Source organism: Coregonus clupeaformis, chromosome 7 (assembly GCF_020615455.1).
Source record: "Coregonus clupeaformis isolate EN_2021a chromosome 7, ASM2061545v1, whole genome shotgun sequence".
In the NCBI taxonomy this organism is placed as follows: domain Eukaryota; kingdom Metazoa; phylum Chordata; class Actinopteri; order Salmoniformes; family Salmonidae; genus Coregonus; species Coregonus clupeaformis.
The window spans coordinates 24,517,147-24,536,810 of NC_059198.1; positions in this window are offsets into that span (position 1 = coordinate 24,517,147).

Consider the following 19,664-nt stretch of genomic DNA (forward strand, 5'->3'; position numbering starts at 1 on the left):
GTAGCCAATCTGGGTCATTTGGCAAAATTATGACCTAAATTTACCAACATCTTTGTTAAAGGTCCTGTGCAGTCAAAAACGTGTTTTCCTGTGTTTTATACATATTTCCACCCTATGAGGTTGGAATAATACTGTGAAATTGTGAAAATTATGATAATGCCCTTTAAGTGTAAGAGCTGTTTGAAATGACCGCCTGAAATTTCAACCTGTTTTGGTAGAATGGGGTTTTGGCCTGCCTGGTGACATCACTATGCGGTAAATTAGTAAATAGACCAATAAGAAAGAGTGCTCCAAACCGCTCTGCCAATAACATCTAGTTTTCTGTTTTCTCCTCCCCACTCAGACCCCTCCCAGACAATCCTAGCAAAATTTTTGTTTGAGAAATTGCTCTTTGCTAAGAAGCTATTTTTGTGTCTTTTTTTGTACCATTGTAATTGCAAACAATCACAGTAAGGTAGTTGTTACCCACTCATTGTGGATTTATTCTTCGTATTATTATTTTTCTATTATTGCATTGTTGGGAAGGGCCCGTAACTAAGCATTTCACTGTTAGTCTACATCTGTTGTTTATGAAGCATGTGACAATTTGATTTGAAGTAGTTTTTTTTAGCAATTTCTTCCTCCGTCTGGATGATATTAGTTCAGTACTTTTCAGAATGTTTTCTTTACACTGTGCTTTTGTTATTTTGAGAAGGTTGCAGAGACTACCTTGTATTGTTGTTTATCTCCCTAATACAACTTTATTTGACCTGATCTGTGTAATTTGTACTGTATTTACACCAGGGTAGTCCATCTGTCTTTCTGGATATATACCCTCCTGTCGGTCTCCTTATTTGAAGTGAAAACCGTCAGGAGCATAGATATCCAGGAAAAGAGAACAGTTTAGTAAATAATTCTAAAACCATTTCAAAATTACAATAATGATGCCTTTATGCTAGATAAAGAATGCACAAATATTGTTTCTCACACAAGTTTGTTGCCCACACAGACTTCCCTTATTTACATATGATTTATGTTTGGTTGTACGCCACCCTCTTTCAACAACATTTCTGAGTAGGTTTTTTCACACTTTCCCGGGAACCACCAAGTCTGACATAAGGGAAAGCGCCTTCCCCGCTCAAAGGTGTGCTAACTGCATCCTGTGTTGCGTGGCGACATCTCCTCAAAGTTGTAGCAGCTCAGCCGTTGTTGGTGGTTGCACTTCAGGGAGTCTTGGTTCATCTGATCTCAGGATCATTCTCCTTAGTAGCACCAATTGAGAGTCCAGTCTTCTCATCATTTCTCTCTGAAGTTCTGTGATGTAGGTGTAGTCCTTTGCAGTTTTCTAAGCTTAGAGACTCCACTTTCGAGACTTGTTATTAGAGTCTCCTGTAGCTGAAAGATAGAATAATATTTGGTGAGTATGTTGTCTATAGAATTTCATTACTATCAGTGCAGAACTGTAGTGTTGACATCTGTTTAAAATAGAACAGCTATAACATGTATTATATTGTAGTTTTGGGTTTACATCATACAAATATTTTTCACAACTGGGAGGATGACTAACACTTAGATCTTGTTGCCCTCCGCATTCTCCAAGGCTAGATGATGGTTACAAGTCCTGCCAGTAGGGTTCCAGCCTCATAGACTGGAGTAGGGAAAGCAAACCGTGAACATGAGTATGTGGTTCTAGAAGGACTCCAGCTCACATGTAGACCTACATCAGGAATGAGCGACTCCCGTCCTCGGGGTCCTGATTGGTGTCACACTTCCCCCCTTGCCCTTTAGCTATCACACTTAATTAAACTAATTGCAAGCCCATGATTAGTTAATAATTGGAGTCAGGTGTGTCAGCTGGGGCTGAAGAAAAAGTGTGTCCCCAATCAAGCCCCTGAGGACTAGGATTAAATGTCAGGAATTGTGAAAAACTGAGTTTAAATGTATTTGGCTAAGGTGTATGTAAACTTCCATCTTCAACTGTAAGTGCCTTTGAACGGGGTATGGTAGTATGTGCCAGGCGCACCGGTTTGAGTGTGTCAAGAACTGCAACGCCGCTGGGTTTTTCATGCTCAACAGTTTCCCGTGTGTATCAAGAATGGTCCACCACCCAAAGGACATCCAGCCAACTTGACACAACTGTGGGAAGCATCCCTGTGGAACACTTTCGACACCTTGTAGAGTCCATGCCTCGACTAATTGAGGCTGTTCTGAGGGCAAAAGGTGGTGCAACTCAATATTAGAAAGGTGTTCCTAATGTTTTGTGCAGTCAGTGTATAATTCCATACAGAGCCATAAGAGCAAACATTTCTCCTCCACAAAATGTTCAATTAAATCTGTTGGGTCTCTTTTACCAAGGCTGTAGTGTATGTGGAGACCAGAGGAGGCTGGTGGGAAGAGCTATAGAAGGACGGGCTCATTGTAATGGCTGGAATGGGACCGCTGTTTCCATGTGTTTGATATCATTCCATTGATTCCATTCCAGCCATTACAATGAGCCCGTCCTCCTATAGCTCCTCCCACCAGCCTCCTCTGGTGTAGACCCATCTGTCATCTTTTGAAATGGTGGTCCATATTTTGTGCATCACTGGGGACAACAGTAAACAAAGCAGCCCCAACACTGACAAAACAGTAATTCTGCCTAATTGCCCCCCTCATTACAGAGAAGTACTGTAATGCACTCCTCTATTTCTCAACCTATCAGCTGAAGTTGCTGAGGTAACGTATTTCTATTGTGCAATATGGACAGCTTGTTCTTCATCAAATATTGTGTAATGTCTGATATGAACTTGAACTTTAATTTAAAATAATTTTCCAGCAAGGTTAATTGTTTACTCAAAATTGCAACAAAATGCAAGGTATTGTACTACAGAGTATGTCTTAGTGCTGCTGTTGGTCATTTGAATCATCTGATCCAATGTTTTCTTGGGTTTTCCCATGTCTTTCTTTTGTGTTTAACAAATGCAACTAAACCACCTGGCCTACTTGACGTTCTCTTCAGAAACTTCAACAGACCGAGGACACAGACCAAGGAAACAGAGTCAGGTGCTTGTGTTTAGTGATAACGTCACATGCAATAACACTGGCAAGCTCAAAGACAAATTTACATTGACATTTTAGTCATTTAGCAGACGCTCTTATCCAGAGCGACTTACAGGAGCAATTAGGGTTAAGTGCCTTGCTCAAGGGCACATCAACAGATTTTTCACCTAGTCGGCTTGGGGATTAGAAACAGCAACCTTTCGATTACTGGCACAACGCTCTTAACCACTAAGCTACCTGCCATAAATGCATGGAATGAGGTTGATGTTTCAGAGAGAGCAACATTTGAGGAACGAACCACTGAATAAGTTGCTAATTAAGTCAGTTATAAAATAGGATGTCTTCCTGACTCAGTGCCAAACCAAGACACACAAGGTCAGACACTCATTTCAGGAGTGAAAGATGAATTACTGTAGATTGACCAAACAAGTTCCTTCAATGGGCCTTTGAAGTCTATCTCGCAGTCTGAGTCTCCCTCCATGGATAGAATTGCAATTCTACTGTATAGACATGGCCCATCAAATACATGGCCCATCAAATACATGGCCCATCAAATTGACACACTTTCTCACAATGCCCATAAACTAAAGACCTGGTCACCCCAGAAAGACTATGCGAACAAAGCCTACAATGTAGGCTTACTTGTGTAATATGTGTCTCATGGAATGGAACGAGAGTCTTTCTCAGTGAGTTGCAATACCAGACATTTGCACAGATGCTCACCTTTCCAGAGAACTTTCACAAAACAACTTGTCACCCTCTCAATCCATGTCTGCCAAATAGTTCTTTAAAATCATTGACATTTGTAGACGGGGTATTACATCCATACTGTATCTGATTAACTATTTAATATGTCACCATATATCAGCCTAGGGCTCTAAACCTGTACCTGTTTGCGTCAGGACCTTCCATTTATCTGTTATTAATGTGTCATCTACAAATTAGGTTATGGGAAGTTAAAGAAATTACAACATTGTTCTTGGTAGGTATGGTTCTGTAACCTATCAAATAACTATTATTTCCAGAACAGACATCTAATAGTTTGTTTTGAAAGAAAATTAAGACATTATTCCTACTGATTGTATGGTTATTACACAGTAATTATTATTACTGATCGTATAGTTATTACACAGTAATTATTATTACTGATTGTATGGTTATTACACAGTAATTATTATTACTGATTGTATAGTTATTACACAGTAATTATTATTACTGATTGTATGGTTATTACACAGTAATTATTATTACTGATTGTATAGGTTATTACACAGTATGATACTTTAGATTTTGTACTTTGTACTATTGCTGCTGCTAATGTTGATCATTAGTATTGTTTGTATTTATATTGATGGCTGCCAGCCCATGACTGATGCACTGATTACTCTGATTACTAACTTTTGGATTACTTTCCTCTTAAAGATCAACTGCCCCTTAGGCCGTTTAAAACCAGAGAAGTTGGTTCTATGTGGCATCGATATGAGTCAGAAACAGTAATTATAGTGTCAAAATTGACTATAAAGTTTAAATAGAATCATTTTGGTCATAAAGTCAGTCTCGTCCAAAACGGAGTTTGGTAAGTGACTGCGTCATGATTTACTTGAGGTTTTGGTATGGATAACAACTATGTCAACAATTCATGCCCCCTTTTGCCTATTAACACGTGGTGGCACCGTGTTTTCTGGGAAAAGACTGGACGAGTTCGCGTTGCATGGCCCGGTGCCCCGGCGAGCGAAGACCTCTTCTAAGGAGGACCAATGGAATGGTAAAAAATGAGCAAACCCCGCCCACCTGGGGCAACGGGTCACACAAAAACAAACTCACCCACTGGAACCTCTTTGCCAGACAAGACGTGTGGTTAGTACTTGCCCTTGCTTGGGAAATAGCTACTCTAGTGAAAATGGGCTTCTATAAAGTTGTTTATGGAATGGCCTGGATAGTTTCTACTTGGGCTGTCAACCGTCAATCCTGAGACTGGTGTGTTGTTGCTAAGTAGCTAAGTTTTGACATTATTTGATAGCCTAGTATCATAGCGGCATAGCCTATGATACTGCGATGTAACTGGCTAAATATACAGCCTCTCCCTAACGTGTAATGTGAGAGTGGGACACGTACTGAGTATACGAAGAGGCAGGACGCAGACGCAGGAATTAACATGGTCAAGGTTTACTTCACAATGAGCAAGAGAAATAACAAAGATAGAGTAAACCATACCGTATACACTCACTAACTGTAAGTCGCTCTGGATAAGAGCGTCTGCTAAATGACTCAAATGTAAATGTAAACGACACGAAGCTTAACAATCACACACAACATCATCCAGAACAGTCCAGGGCTAAATAGGGGTGGTGATGAGATGATGAGGTGCAGGTGCGCTTGAGGTGATTAGGGTGCGTTGGGTTTCCATTCCGATGTTGCCGAGGTGGTGCGCTCAGACCGGTGGCTCAGTAGACCGGCTAATCAGAGCGCCGGAGAGGAGCAACGGGAGGAGACGTGAAAGTACAACCCCTCCCCGGACGAGCGGCTCCAGCCGCTGGACGTCGCCGGCCAGGAGGACGACCCCGAGGAGTGGGCCGGTCAGGGCGGCGACGGTGGAAGTCCCAAATTAGGTTGGGGTCCAGAACGTCCCCAGCTGGAACCCAGCTCCTCAGAACCATACCCCTCTCAGTCCACCAGGTAATGGAGCCGTCCCCCACGGAACCTGGAGTCCAGCAGGTCCCTCACCGCATACGCTGGACTCCCGTCAATGTCCAGGGGCGGAGGAGGCGTACCCCGGGGGACGGCATCCGCCAGAGGACCAAGGAGAGACACATGAAAAGTGGGTGAGACACGGTAGTGAGGGGGAAGCAGCAGCCCGTATGACACCTCATTTATCCTCTGAAGGACCTTAAATGGCCCCACAAACCAGGGGCTCAGTTTCTTGCAGGGCAGGCGGAGAGGGAGGTTATTTTTTTTTGGGGGGGGATGGATCAGCTTAATATTGCAGATAGATTGTATCTTCTATCAATGTAATTGTCTGCATCACTTCCAATCCCCCATGTTTTTTATATATATACTCCACTTTTCAACCCCGCCATCCTTTCCCTACTTGGAGTAAATTAGTGAACAACAATGCCCAGGCCTCTACTTCCGGTCTATACTTACTATTGTGATGTCACGAGAGGCTGTGTCCTGGAGGGACGTTACATCCCCCTGAGGTGGCTGCAAACCCAGACAGCTATGGCTCCATCTGCTGGTATGGTCGGGAACTCCACCCCTCTATGGCCAATCTTCCCACGCAGCTGAAACAAATGAGGAGCTGATGAGCTGAAGGTTTGGGAAGGGAAGAGACACAGGCTCCAACCTGGGCTCTCTGGAGGACAAGAGTGCTGCACGTCCACTTCCATGAGGAATATAAGGATTTGGAGATACTTACCTTTGGGAAATACTCACCTTTGGATATATGCACCTGTGGAAATACGTGAGAGACATTTGGAAGGACTTTTTGCTGGGTTGGCCACTAGCTGCAACGTGGACTACAGTAAGGCTGGGGAAAAGTTATCTGAGCGAGTGAGAATTATGACTTTGGATGTGGAAGAGACATCCCTGAACTGTTAACCCTTAAAGAGCCACAAGAGAACAGAATTTTGTTATATTTTCGTTAATTTCCCAAGACCTATAATAAAATCCTTGTTTTGTTGGAACCTTGTCTCCTTGCACTACTTGAGCAATCCCGCTGAAAGCTGTGTAGCCTCTCGTGACGTCACAGATGGTGGAGAATACGGGCACGCTCAAGCGTTAATAGTGCATGTCAGAGGAGGATACCGAAGGTTTGATCACCCAGTTTTCCAAGTTGGCCGTAGGCCCCGCCGACTGAAATGGAGGACATATTGAAAGCCCTTGTTGCTGGCCAGCAAGCCCAGATGCAAGCAAACGTGGCTCTCTTGGAGGAGCAAAAGAAAGCCAACCTTCTGAAGGCAGAGGAATTGCAGTTGCAGAGACAGAGGGTGGTCCAAAATACCCGCCCAATAAAGGCAAGTGACTTTATATCTAAGATGGGAGCTACCGATGACATTGAGGCATACCTGCATGCATTTGAGGCCACGGCCACTAGGGAAGCCTGGCCCAAGCAACAGTGGGTTGGTCTGTTAGCCCCCTTTCTAACCGGGGAATCGCTGAATGCTGTCCGGGACCTGGGCCCTGACCAGGTTACTGACTATGATGCCCTGAAGTCTGAGATCCTCAGCAGATATGGACTCACAAAGTTTGGTATGGCCCAGCGCTTTCACAGCTGGACCTTCCAACCAGACCAACCTCCTCGGGCGCAGATGCATGAACTTGTCCGAATCGCAAGGAAATGGCTGGATCCGCAGAGGAATACAGCAGCGGCATTGGTGGAGGCCGTTGTGGTGGATCGTTACCTACGCGCCCTGCCTTATGAGGCAAAACGGTTCATCAGTCAACAGGCCTTGACCACGGCTGATCTGACCGTGGAAGCTGTGGAAAAGTACCAGGCCACAGCGGAGATGCTGAATGCTTCCCGAAAAGACCCCAGGAGTGCGGCCCCACCACAAATGGGAAGAACCCGTCCAAAGGACCCCAAGGTCTCGAACCCAGCCACGTCAGGACTTATCCCGGCTCCAGGGGGAGCCAGAAACCAGGCGGGTCCAAGAAGAGTACACCAGGAGGGGGGAAACTCGACAGTGTTACCGGTGTGGGGAGATGGGACATATCTCCTGGCAGTGTGGGAAACCAGCCGAGGAACCTATGCCCACTGCGGAGTCCTCCAGCTCAGCACCCACACACCGTTTTGCCTCGCTCTTGGGAGTCGTAGATGGCGGCCCAGATCGACCCCCACCTGCCCGGTAACTGTGAATCACCATGATGTGGAGGCCTTACTGGATTCTGGTAGCCGGGCCACCCTGGTGCGTAAGGATTTGGTGGGCCCAACGTGTCTGACCCCGGGGAAAGTCCTCCCAGTTTCCTGTGTCCATGGGGACACCAGAGAATACCCCATTACTGAACTTACAATGACCAGCACACGGGAACCATACACACGACGGCGGGGGTGGTTGATTCCCTCCCCGTCCCTGTCCTAATTGGACGAGACTGCCCAGCCTTTTACCCACTCTGGAGAGAGTCTCAGGAGAGGATAACCCGAGTACCTCGGAAACGGAGAGGCAAGACTCATCCTGGGAAGGCTCCGGTGCAATCCTCCGAGTTACTCACTCCCGCCCGGGCTCTGATAGGGATGGCAGGTGCCCAGACCGACACCGAGACTGGTCCGGATACGGGAGAAGAGAACGCAGCCCAGGAAAGTGCTCCGTTCTCCAGTGAAGAAGACGTCCCAGGCACCCAAGAGCTTCCCTCTCACAGGCCAGTATGGTACGGCTCAATTACAAGATCCTACTCTTGCAAATGCCTTAAGAAATGTGCAGGTATTAGAAGGTGTAGTGTTAGGTGATAAGACAAACCCTACTTACCCCCATTTCGCAGTAAACCGGGGGTTAGTATATCAGATAGTCAAGAAAAATGATGAAGTGCATGAACAGCTCCTCGTGCCACAGCCCTATCGGGCCACAGTACTCAACCTAGCACACACACACCCGCTAGGGGCCCACTTGGGGGTAGAGAAGACTAAGGAAAGAATCATGCAACGTTTCTTTTGGCCAGGAGTACACAAAGAGATAGAGAACTACTGCCGTAGTTGCCCTGAGTGTCAGCAGGTTGCGCCAAAGCCCACATATAGAAACCCGCTCATTCCCTTGCCCATTATCGAAACTCCTTTTGAGAGGATTGGATTAGACATAGTCGGGCCCTTACCGAAAAGTTCCAGGGGACATCAATACATTCTGGTCATTCTGGACTATGCATCCCGGTACCCGGAGGCCATTCCGCTGAGGAAGGCTACATCCAGACAAATCGCCAAGGAGCTGTTCCGTCTCTCAACTAGTCTGGGAATCCCAAAAGAGATATTGACGGACCAAGGGACTCCATTCATGTCCAGGGTGATGAAAGAACTCTGTGCTTTACTGAAAATCAAACAGCTGAGAACCTCGGTCTACCACCCCCAGACAGATGGCCTAGTCGAACGTTTTAACAAAACACTAAAATCCATGCTGCGGAAAGCGGTAGGGGAAGATGGGCGCAACTGGGATCAGCTGTTACCCTACATATTATTTGCGGTGAGAGAGGTACCTCAGTCTTCTACTGGTTTTTCACCCTTTGAGCTCTTGCTTTCCTACAGACCCAGAGGACTGCTCGACATCGCCAAGGAGGCCTGGGAGGAGCAGCCATGCCAACAGCGGACACTGATCGACCATGTCGGGGCTATGAGGGAGAGAATGAAGGCCATCTATCCCATAATGCGGGAACACCTGGAGGCCAGTCAGCGGCAACAGCAAGCCTCCTACAACAGATCTGCTCAACCCAGGGAGTTTAAGCCGGGGGACAGAGTGCTGGTCCTGGTGCCAACCGTTGAGTGTAAATTCCTGTCAACCTGGCAAGGACCATATGAGGTAATTGAACGCATGGGAGAAGTAAACTACAAGGTGAGGCAACCAGATAAAAGAAAAACTGAGCAGATTTATCATGTTAACCTTTTAAAGAAGTGGCACGCCAGAGAGGCGCTGTTCAGCTGTCTACCCCCCACAGAGACCAAGGAACCGGCGCGAGAAGAGGTTCAGCTGGGTCCAAATCTGTCCCCACATCAACGACAGATGGCCCTGGAACTCGTGGAGCAGAACCAGGATGTCTTCTCCTCCCTTCCCGGTCACACAGAGGTGGTCCAACATGAGATCCGCACCATGCCTGGCCGAACGGTAAACCAGCGCCTGCACCGCGTGCCAGAGGCTCGTAAAGTGGTTATACAGAAGGAGGTAAGGAAGATGCGGGAGTTGGGAGTAATCGAAGAGTCCCACAGTGCCTGGGCAAGTCCCATCGTACTAGTTCCCAAGCCAGACGGTTCAGTACGATTTTGTAATGACTATCGAAAGTTGAATGAAGTGTCTGAATTTGATGCATACCCAATGCCTCGTGTCGATGATTTAATAGACTCCTTGGGGCATGCTCGTTTCCTAACCACTCTTGATCTCACAAAAGGCTACTGGCAGGTGCCCCTGACCCCGGCGTCTAAGGAGAAGACAGCCTTTGCCACCCCGGAGGGGCTCTACCAGTATACCCGACTTCCGTTTGGTCTCCACGGGGCACCTGCCACGTTCCAACGCCTGATGGATCGAGTCCTTGCGCCCCACAAGAGGCACGCAGCGGCTTATTTGGATGATGTTGTTATACAAAGTCCGGATTGGGCCAGCCACATACCCCGGGTACAAGCGGTGCTGGATTCGCTCAGGGAAGCAGGGCTCACGGCAAACCCGAAGAAGTGCAAGCTGGCCTTCAGTGAGACAAACTACCTGGGGTACACCATTGGGCGGGGGTTGGTCAAACCACAGGAAGCCAAACTGCGGGCCATACAGGACTGGCCGCAGCCCATCACCAAGAAGCAAGTAAGGTCATTTTTGGGCCTCGCTGGCTACTATAGACGCTTTATTGCAGATTTTGCTACCATAGCTGCACCGTTGGACGGAGCTGACGACCAAACGCCACTCACGAATGGTGAAGTGGAACCCTGCGGCGGAGGCGGCTTTCCTCAACCTGAAGCGAGCACTCTGCTCCAGTCCGATCCTGGTGGCACCAGACTTCAAGAAGGAATTCATTGTCCAAGCGGATGCTTCGGAGGTGGGTCTGGGTGCTGTCCTCACCCAGGCACATGACGGTGAAGAACATCCCATTCTCTACCTAAGCAGAAAGTTACTTCCAAGAGAGAAGAACTATTCAACGGTGGAAAAAGAATGTCTGGCTGTAGTCTGGGCCCTGGAGTCCCTTCGGTTCTATCTCCTGGGCCGACGTTTCATGGTGGTATCTGATCACGCCCCTCTGCAGTGGATGGCCAAGAACAAGGAATCAAACAGTAGAGTAACCAGATGGTTTTTGAGCTTGCAACCGTTTAACTTTTCTGTTGTCCACAGGGCTGGCAAGCACCACGGCAATGCGGACGCCCTCTCCCGGCGTGATGCCTTCTTCGCTGCCTTTACCCCGACGAGGACGTCGGTCCCGAGGAGGGGATGTGTGATGTCACGAGAGGCTGTGTCCTGGAGGGACGTTACATCCCCCTGAGGTGGCTGCAAACCCAGACAGCTATGGCTCCATCTGCTGGTATGGTCGGGGAACTCCACCCCTCTATGGCCAATCTTCCCACGCAGCTGAAACAAATGAGGAGCTGATGAGCTGAAGGTTTGGGAAGGGAAGAGACACAGGCTCCAACCTGGGCTCTCTGGAGGACAAGAGTGCTGCACGTCCACTTCCATGAGGAATATAAGGATTTGGAGATACTTACCTTTGGGAAATACTCACCTTTGGATATATGCACCTGTGGAAATACGTGAGAGACATTTGGAAGGACTTTTTGCTGGGTTGGCCACTAGCTGCAACGTGGACTACAGTAAGGCTGGGGAAAAGTTATCTGAGCGAGTGAGAATTATGACTTTGGATGTGGAAGAGACATCCCTGAACTGTTAACCCTTAAAGAGCCACAAGAGAACAGAATTTTGTTATATTTTTGTTAATTTCCCAAGACCTATAATAAAATCCTTGTTTTGTTGGAACCTTGTCTCCTTGCACTACTTGAGCAATCCCGCTGAAAGCTGTGTAGCCTCTCGTGACGTCACACTATCTACACCTTATGGACACAGTTAATTTTACAATAATTCTATTATATATACATATATATATATTTTTTTTTTTTCTACTCTCAACCTCTCCGATCATTTTCATGATGTCCATCCGGTTTGCTTCTATATGTCATATCTTTCTAACTGTGCTCTTTCCCAAAAGCTCCCAACATACAACCCATATACTTATTATGGACACAGTATGCTTACATTATTATTTGTTGTTATTTGTTATTTGTGGACAGCCAGACACGATCCCCAGGCTGGAATTCAGGGGCAGTCGGCTTGGTCCTTCTGCCGACGAATGGCCCTCTGGAGATGGACATGGGTGGCGTCCCAGACCTGTCCGGCCCTGTGGAACCACTCGTCGACAGCGGGCACATCAGTCTGGCTGGGTGTCCAAGGGGCCAGGGCGGGCACCCCAGGACGCACTGGAAGGGAGTGAGCCCCGTGGAGGAGTGAACGAGGGAGTTCTGGGCATATTCTGCCCAGGGAAGAAACCTTGCCCACTCACCCTGCCGGCCCTGACAGTGGCAACGAAGAAACCTCCCCAGCTCCTGGTTCATGCGCTCCACCTGCCCATTCGACTGAGGCCTATACCTGGAAGTGAGGCTGGCCGTGGCCCCAATCTTCTCCAGGAAAGCCTTCCACACTCGGGAGGTGAATTGGGGGCCACGGTCCGAGACGATGTCCTCCGGAAGTCCATAATGCCGGAAGACCTGTTGGAATAGGACCTCAGCAACCTGGAGAGCAGAAGGAAGACCAGTTAGTGGCAAAAAACGGCATGATTTGGAGAACCGATCTACGACCACCATGACTGTGGTGAAGCCGTCAGAATGTGGAAGGTCGGTGACAAAGTCTATGGACAGGTGTGACCAAGGTCGCTGAGCACTGGGAGAGGAACTAGTTTGCCTGCCGGGGCATTCCGAGGTGTCTTCGTTTGGGCACATACGGAACAGGAGTTGACGTAGCGGGAGACATCAGAAGCCAAGGTGGGCCACCAGTATTCTTGGGCTAGAGAATGCAGGGTGCGCGTAATACCAGAGAGCCCTGCCGTAAGGGTGGTGTGCGCCCAGATCAGCAGGCGGTCACAGACACTGGTGGGTACATACACGCGCCCCAGAGGGGCGTTGGCAGGCGCTGGGTCCTCCTGAGCCGCCAGGCAGATGTCTTCATCCACATCCCAAATGACAGGAGCAACGATGAGAGACGAGGGCAGGATCCCCCAGATCCTTCCTTTCTCCAGTATGGTGCATCCTGGAGAGTGCGTCGGCCTTCACATTCTGGGATCCTGGGTGGTAGGACAGAATGAATTGGAAGCAAGTGAGAAATTGGGCCCACCTGGCTTGATGAGAGTTCATCCATTTCGCTGCCCGTATGTGCTCCAAATTCCGGTGGTCAGTAATAATCCGGAATGGATGGACTGCGCCCTCCAGCCAGTGTCTCCAATCCTCCAGAGCGAGGACCACCTCCAACAGCTCCGTCTCCAACTCCATAGTTCCTCTCTGCAGGGGTAAGCTTTTTAGAGAAAAAGGCACAGGGATACATTTTCTCTGGCTTACCGTGCCGCTGGGAGAGGACCGCACCCACGCCCTCCTCCGATGCGTCCACCTCCAGGATGAAAGGACGAGATGGATGTGGGTGTTTTAGGATGGGCGCTGTGGTGAACCTCTCCTTCAGCCTCTTGAAGGCAGCGTCAGCCTCAGGGTTCCAGGCCAGCTTCTGAGGTCCACCCTTAAGGAGAGAGGTGAGTGGGGCGGCTATGGAGCTGAAGGACCTGATGAAACGCCGGTAGAAATTAGCGAAGCCCAGGAAGTTCCGTAGGCCCTTGATGGTGGTGGGAACTGGCCATGACCTGACGGCATCCGTCCTCACTCCTTCCATGAACACCCCCTGAGGACTGATCTGGTATCCCAGGAAGGAGATGGCCTGTTGGTGGAATTCGCATTTCTCCCCCTTCACCAACAGGCTGTGTTCCCGGAGGCGGAGTAGTACAGCTCGGACGTCCCTGACGTGCTCCTCAAACGTAGCCGAGTAGATCAGGATATCGTCGATGTACACCACCACCTGTCTACTCAGCATGTCCCGGAACATGTCATTGACGAAGGACTGGAACACAGAAGGTGCGTTGGCAAGGCCGTAGGGCATGACGCAGTATTCATAGTGTCCTGAGGTAGTGCTGAATGCAGTCTTCCACTCGTCTCCTTCCCGGATTCGGATCAGGTTGTAGGCACTCCTCAGGTCCAACTTGGTAAAGTACCGGGCCCCTCGTAGCTGCTCGATGGCCGACGGAACCAGAGGGAGGGGGTACCGGTACTTGGTGGTGACTGCGTTCAGCCCCCTGTAGTCAATGCATGGTCTCAGTCCTCCGTCTTTTTTGGCCACGAAGAAGAAGCTGGCGGAGGCAGGAGAGGTAGAGCGTCTGATGAACCCCTGTTTCAGAGTCTCCGCCACATACTTCTCCATGGCCTCCGCCATGGAAAGGGGGTAAATGCGACTCTTCGGGGGGTGTTGTCCCTCCAGCAGGTCAATGGCGCAGTCCCAGGGCCTGTGAGGAGGGTGACACATAGCCTTTAATGAAGAGAAGACATCGGAGAGATCTGCATACTCACGTGGAATGTTGGGCTGGAGGGCGGACTCCGGACTCTCCACTGATGTGGAACAACAAACCACCGGCAGGCAGGTCTTCTGGCATGAGGTGGACCAGGCTGTGATTCTCTTGGTGCTCCAATTGATGGTGGGGTTGTGTAGTCTGAGCCAGGGCAATCCCAAGACGATCCGATGAAGGGGTGATGTGACGATGTGGAATGACAGCTCCTCATGGTGCTCCGGTAGTGTGGGAATGGTGATGGTGATGGGGAGAGTGACATGCGTAACGGTGCCTGATCCAAGGGGTTTATTGTCCAGTGAGGTGACGTGTAACGGAGATGGCAGTGGCACGGTGGGCAACCCCCATTCAGAGACCAGCTCCCTATCTATAAGGTTCCCCGCTGATCCGGAATCTATCATTGCGGTAGAAATGGAAGAGAAGGAATAACCAGTCACCGTTATGGGAACTAAAAACAATGGTTTTGTGATAGGAGCTGACATAACACTCACGGAGCGGCGACAGGAGTCATACCGCCTAGATAGGGAGCCGCCAGGAGAGCTGTGGTCCGTGGTGGTGTAGGGGGTGCTGCCCACCTCCATGGGTGAGGACTCGGACGCAGGGCGGCTTCCATAGCTCAGATGGGGTGAGCGTCGAGGCTCCGGGAGGTGTTGGGAACGCCGTCTCTCTCTCAACATGTCGTCAAGACGGATGGACGTGGTGATGAGGGTATCAAGGTCCATCTCATCATCCCGACATGCGAGTTCCGTCTTGATGTCCTCCCGTAAGCCTCTCCTGAAGGCCGTGCGCAGAGCACGCTCAATCCAGCCGGAAGACGCCGCCACCGTGCGAAAACTTAGAGCGTACTCGGACGCGTGCCCCTCTCTCTGTTGTAGATGGATGAGATGCTCACCCCCGTCCTTTCCCTCCGTGGGATGACCAAACACCGCCCTGAACCTAGCGAGGAAGGTGGGGTAAGGAAGCGCCACTGCCTCCTCTCCATCCCAGACTGCCGTGGCCCAATCCAGCGCCTTTCCTTTAAGAAGTGAAATCACCAGCGCTATCCTGGCTTGGTCAGATGGATATGCCCCAGGCTGACAAGCCAGATAAAGTGAAACCTGTAGCAGGAAGCTGCTACATTTAGTAGTTTTACCGTCATAGCGCTCCGGTAGGGCGAGGGTTCCCGCAGGAGTGGGTGATAGCACGGGAACAGGTGGATTGGGGGCACTCGCCACTCCCTGAGGTGGAACCGGAGCACTGTTCAGATTATGCAGAGTATGGAGCACTTCCTGCATGTCGGCGTTCAACTGGGCAAGCTGCTGCTGGTGCTGGTTGAGGCACTGGGAAACTCCTGCTGCATCCATTTTTGTTTGGTGTGTGATTCTGTGACCCGTACTGAGTATACAAAGAGGCAGGACGCAGATGCAGGAATTAACAAGGTCAAGGTTTACTTAACAATGAGCAAGAGAAATAACAAAGATAGCGTAAACAACACGAAGCTTAACAATCACACACAACATCATCCAGAACTGTCCAGGGCTAAATAGGGGTGGTGATGAGATGATGAGGTGCAGGTGCACTGGAGGTGATTAGGGTGTGTTGGGTTTCCATTCTGGTGTTGCCGAGGTGGTGTGCTCAGACCGGTGGCTCAGTAGACTGGCGAATCAGAGCGCCGGAGGGGAGCAACGGGAGGAGACGTGACAGAGAGGAAGATTTGCATAGCTAACGTTGCACCTGAAGACAGGTTTGATCCCTGCGAGCTAACGTTAGCTAGCTAGCTCATAATCAAGCAAACCTGATGACATGTTTGATGCAATCATGTTGCCAGCTTTCTTTCAAAAATGTTTCAACTCGAACTGGCTTACTACTGTCCTTGTTTGTTGTGATTGAATGGCAAAGACACACCCAAGAAACACCCACATCAAACCACACCCCCAAGACAACTCTCATTTGCCTTCAGTCATGGCCGCTAGCGTTTCTTAATGAACGAGGCCAAATCAGGAATTGCAGTAACCCTTTAAGAGGCATTAGAAGAAAACAAAAATGATCCATCAAACGCGTGTCATCCTGGTGGTCTCTGACTTGTGATTAGACTTGCTCAGATGGAACAAACTTCAACTTGTGCCTTGTTTCAATTACAAATTGAATGTCATTAAGAAAACAAAGGTGTCAGTGCATTTTCCCCCCGCAAATATCCTTTCTGAATTTAAAAGTTATCCAAGAAGTAATCATCTAGTTATTCAAAAGTATCTGTAATCTGATTACAATATTCTTGCTGGTAACTGATTACAGGTACTGTTTTTTTTGTAATCGGATTACATGTAACTGATGTAATCAGTTACTCCCCAAATGTGTGTAAAACACTTCAGCTCTCAGATAGTTTTCAATTCAGCTAATCATGGCTACCCAAACAATTTGCACTGCCCTACCACCCCCACCCCATATTTTTACGCTGCTGCTACTCTGTTAATTATTTATGCATAGTCACTTTAACTCTACCCACATGTACATATTACCTCAACTACCTCAACTAGCCGGTGCCCCCGCACATTGACTCTGCACCAGTACCCCCCTGTATACAGTGGGGAGAACAAGTATTTGATACACTGCCGATTTTGCAGGTTTTCCTACTTACAAAACATGTAGAGGTCTGTAATTTTTATCATAGGTACACTTCAACTGTGAGAGACGGAATCTAAAACAAAAATCCAGAAAATCACATTTTATGATTTTTAAGTAATTAATTAGCATTTTATTGCATGACATAAGTATTTGATACATCAGAAAAGCAGAACTTAATATTTGGTACAGAAACCTTTGTTTGCAATTACAGAGATTATACGTTTCCTGTAGGTCTTGACCAGGTTTGCACACACTGCAGCAGGGATTTTGGCCCACTCCTCCATACAGACCTTCTCCAGATCCTTCAGGTTTCGGGGCTGTCGCTGGGCAATACGGACTTTCAGCTCCCTCCAAAGATTTTCTATTGGGTTCAGGTCTGGAGACTGGGTAGGCCACTCCAGGACCTTGAGATGCTTCTTACAGAGCCACTCCTTAGTTGCCCTGGCTGTGTGTTTCGGGTCGTTGTCATGCTGGAAGACCCAGCCACGACCCATATTCAATGCTCTTACTGAGGGAAGGAGGTTGTTGGCCAAGATCTCGCGATACATGGCCCCATCCATCCTCCCCTCAATACGGTGCAGTCGTCCTGTCCCCTTTGCAGAAAAGCATCCCCAAAGAATGATGTTTCCACCTCCATGCTTCACGGTTGGGATGGTGTTCTTGGGGTTGTACTCATCCCTCTTCTTCCTCCAAACACGGCGAGTGGAGTTTAGACCAAAAAGCTATATTTTTGTCTCATCAGACCACATGACCTTCTCCCATTACTCATCTGGATCATCCAGATGGTCATTGGCAAACTTCAGACGGGCCTGGACATGCGCTGGCTTGAGCAGGGGGACCTTGCGTGTGCTGCAGGATTTTAATCCATGACGGCGTAGTGTGTTACTAATGGTTTTCTTTGAGACTGTGGTCCCAGCTTTCTTCAGGTCATTGACCAGGTCCTGCCGTGTAGTTCTGGGCTGATCCCTCACCTTCCTTATGATCATTGATGCCTCACGAGTTGAGATCTTGCATGGAGCCCCAGACCGAGGGTGATTGACCGTCATCTTGAACTTCTTCCATTTTCTAATAATTGCACCAACAGTTGTTGCCTTCTCACCAAGCTGCTTGCCTATTGTCCTGTAGCCCATCCCAGCCTTGTGCAGGTCTACAATTTTATCCCTGATGTCCTTACACAGCTTGGCCATTGTCGAGAGGTTGGAGTCTGTTTGATTGAGTGTGTGGACAGGTGTCTTTTATACAGGTAACGAGTTCAAACAGGTGCAGTTAATACAGGTAATGAGTGGAGAACAGGAGGGCTTCTTAAAGAAAAACTAACAGGTCTGTGAGAGCCGGAATTCTTACTGGTTGGTAGGTGATCAAATACTTATGTCATGCAATAAAATGCAAATTATTACTTAAAAATCATACAATGTGATTTTCTGGATTTTTGTTTTAGATTCTGTCTCTCACAGTTGAAGTGCACCTATGATAAAAATTACAGACCTCTACATGCTTTGTAAGTTGGAAAACCTGCAATATCGGCAGTGTATCAAATACTTGTTCTCCCCACTGTATATAGCCTCCCTACTGTTATTTTATTTTACTTCTGCTCTTTTTTTCTCAACACTTTTTTGTTGTTGTTTTATTTTCCTTTTTTTATTAAAAAATAAATGCATTGTTTGTTAAGGGCTGTAAGTAAGCATTTCACTGTAATGTCTACACCTGTTGTATTCGACGTATGTGGCCAATAAAATTTGATTTGATTTAATTTGATTTGGTTTGAATTGTCTCTGTTCTGCTGGTGAAATTCCGATTAGCGGTTGTACTATTCACAGTGATGCACGCAATGATTAAGCAGGGGCGGAGCATTGATTACATTAGCCACTCCTACATGGCTCCATTACAATGTCTTCCTCTAAACCTTATTGGCAGTCTTAGCAGTCATACGTTCGATTGCCATCTGACATCTGATGACATCAATGTAGGATGGCGTTTGTAGAGGGCTAGACATAACTTTGACGTTCGAAGTTGTTAAGTGGAATGTGGTTGAACGTTAGGTGGAGTTTACAGTATACAGAATCCTACCTGTGGAGAGAAAGAGCTGCCACAGCTGAGGCTCATGAGTCGTGACTGAGGGTTGACCTTTGTGGTTGACCTGTGTGGCTGAGAACACATGGCCCCTGCATACATTTGCAGTGTGTTCACATTATTCTTGATTGTAATCTTGTTAATGATATAGATATGTACAGTACCAAGCATATGCCAGGCTTTCTGCCTTGCTCTCACGTCTTTGTCTCGTGGCCTAATTGCGTTTCAGTCACTGTAAGTTTTGCAATTGGCAACAGTTTCAGCAGTGCCCTAACCCCCAGTGGAGTGTACTGTATGGTTGGATGGTGAACCTTTTATTACAGTACATCATGTAACACTCCAAAACAGTACAATTAGTGAAAAGAGGAATTTTAGGATAGTTCACTCTCACTAAAATCAAAAAGAGGTTTCAGATCTCAAAAGTGGATTAATGTAGAGATGAGTCCATAACCCATGCCATCGTGCAGATTAAGCTGCAGAATGTCTCAATCCTTAATGAATGGGAAATAAATGTATTGTTTTATTTTGTCTAAATTCATCATTTAAGATCCTCTACACGTGCCACTGTTTACATGCAAAAAAAGTTGACTTCATTCAGCAGTAATTTATCTAAGAGACGCTCAACTTGCTGTCAATGTCATGCCTGCTTGAGTGACACT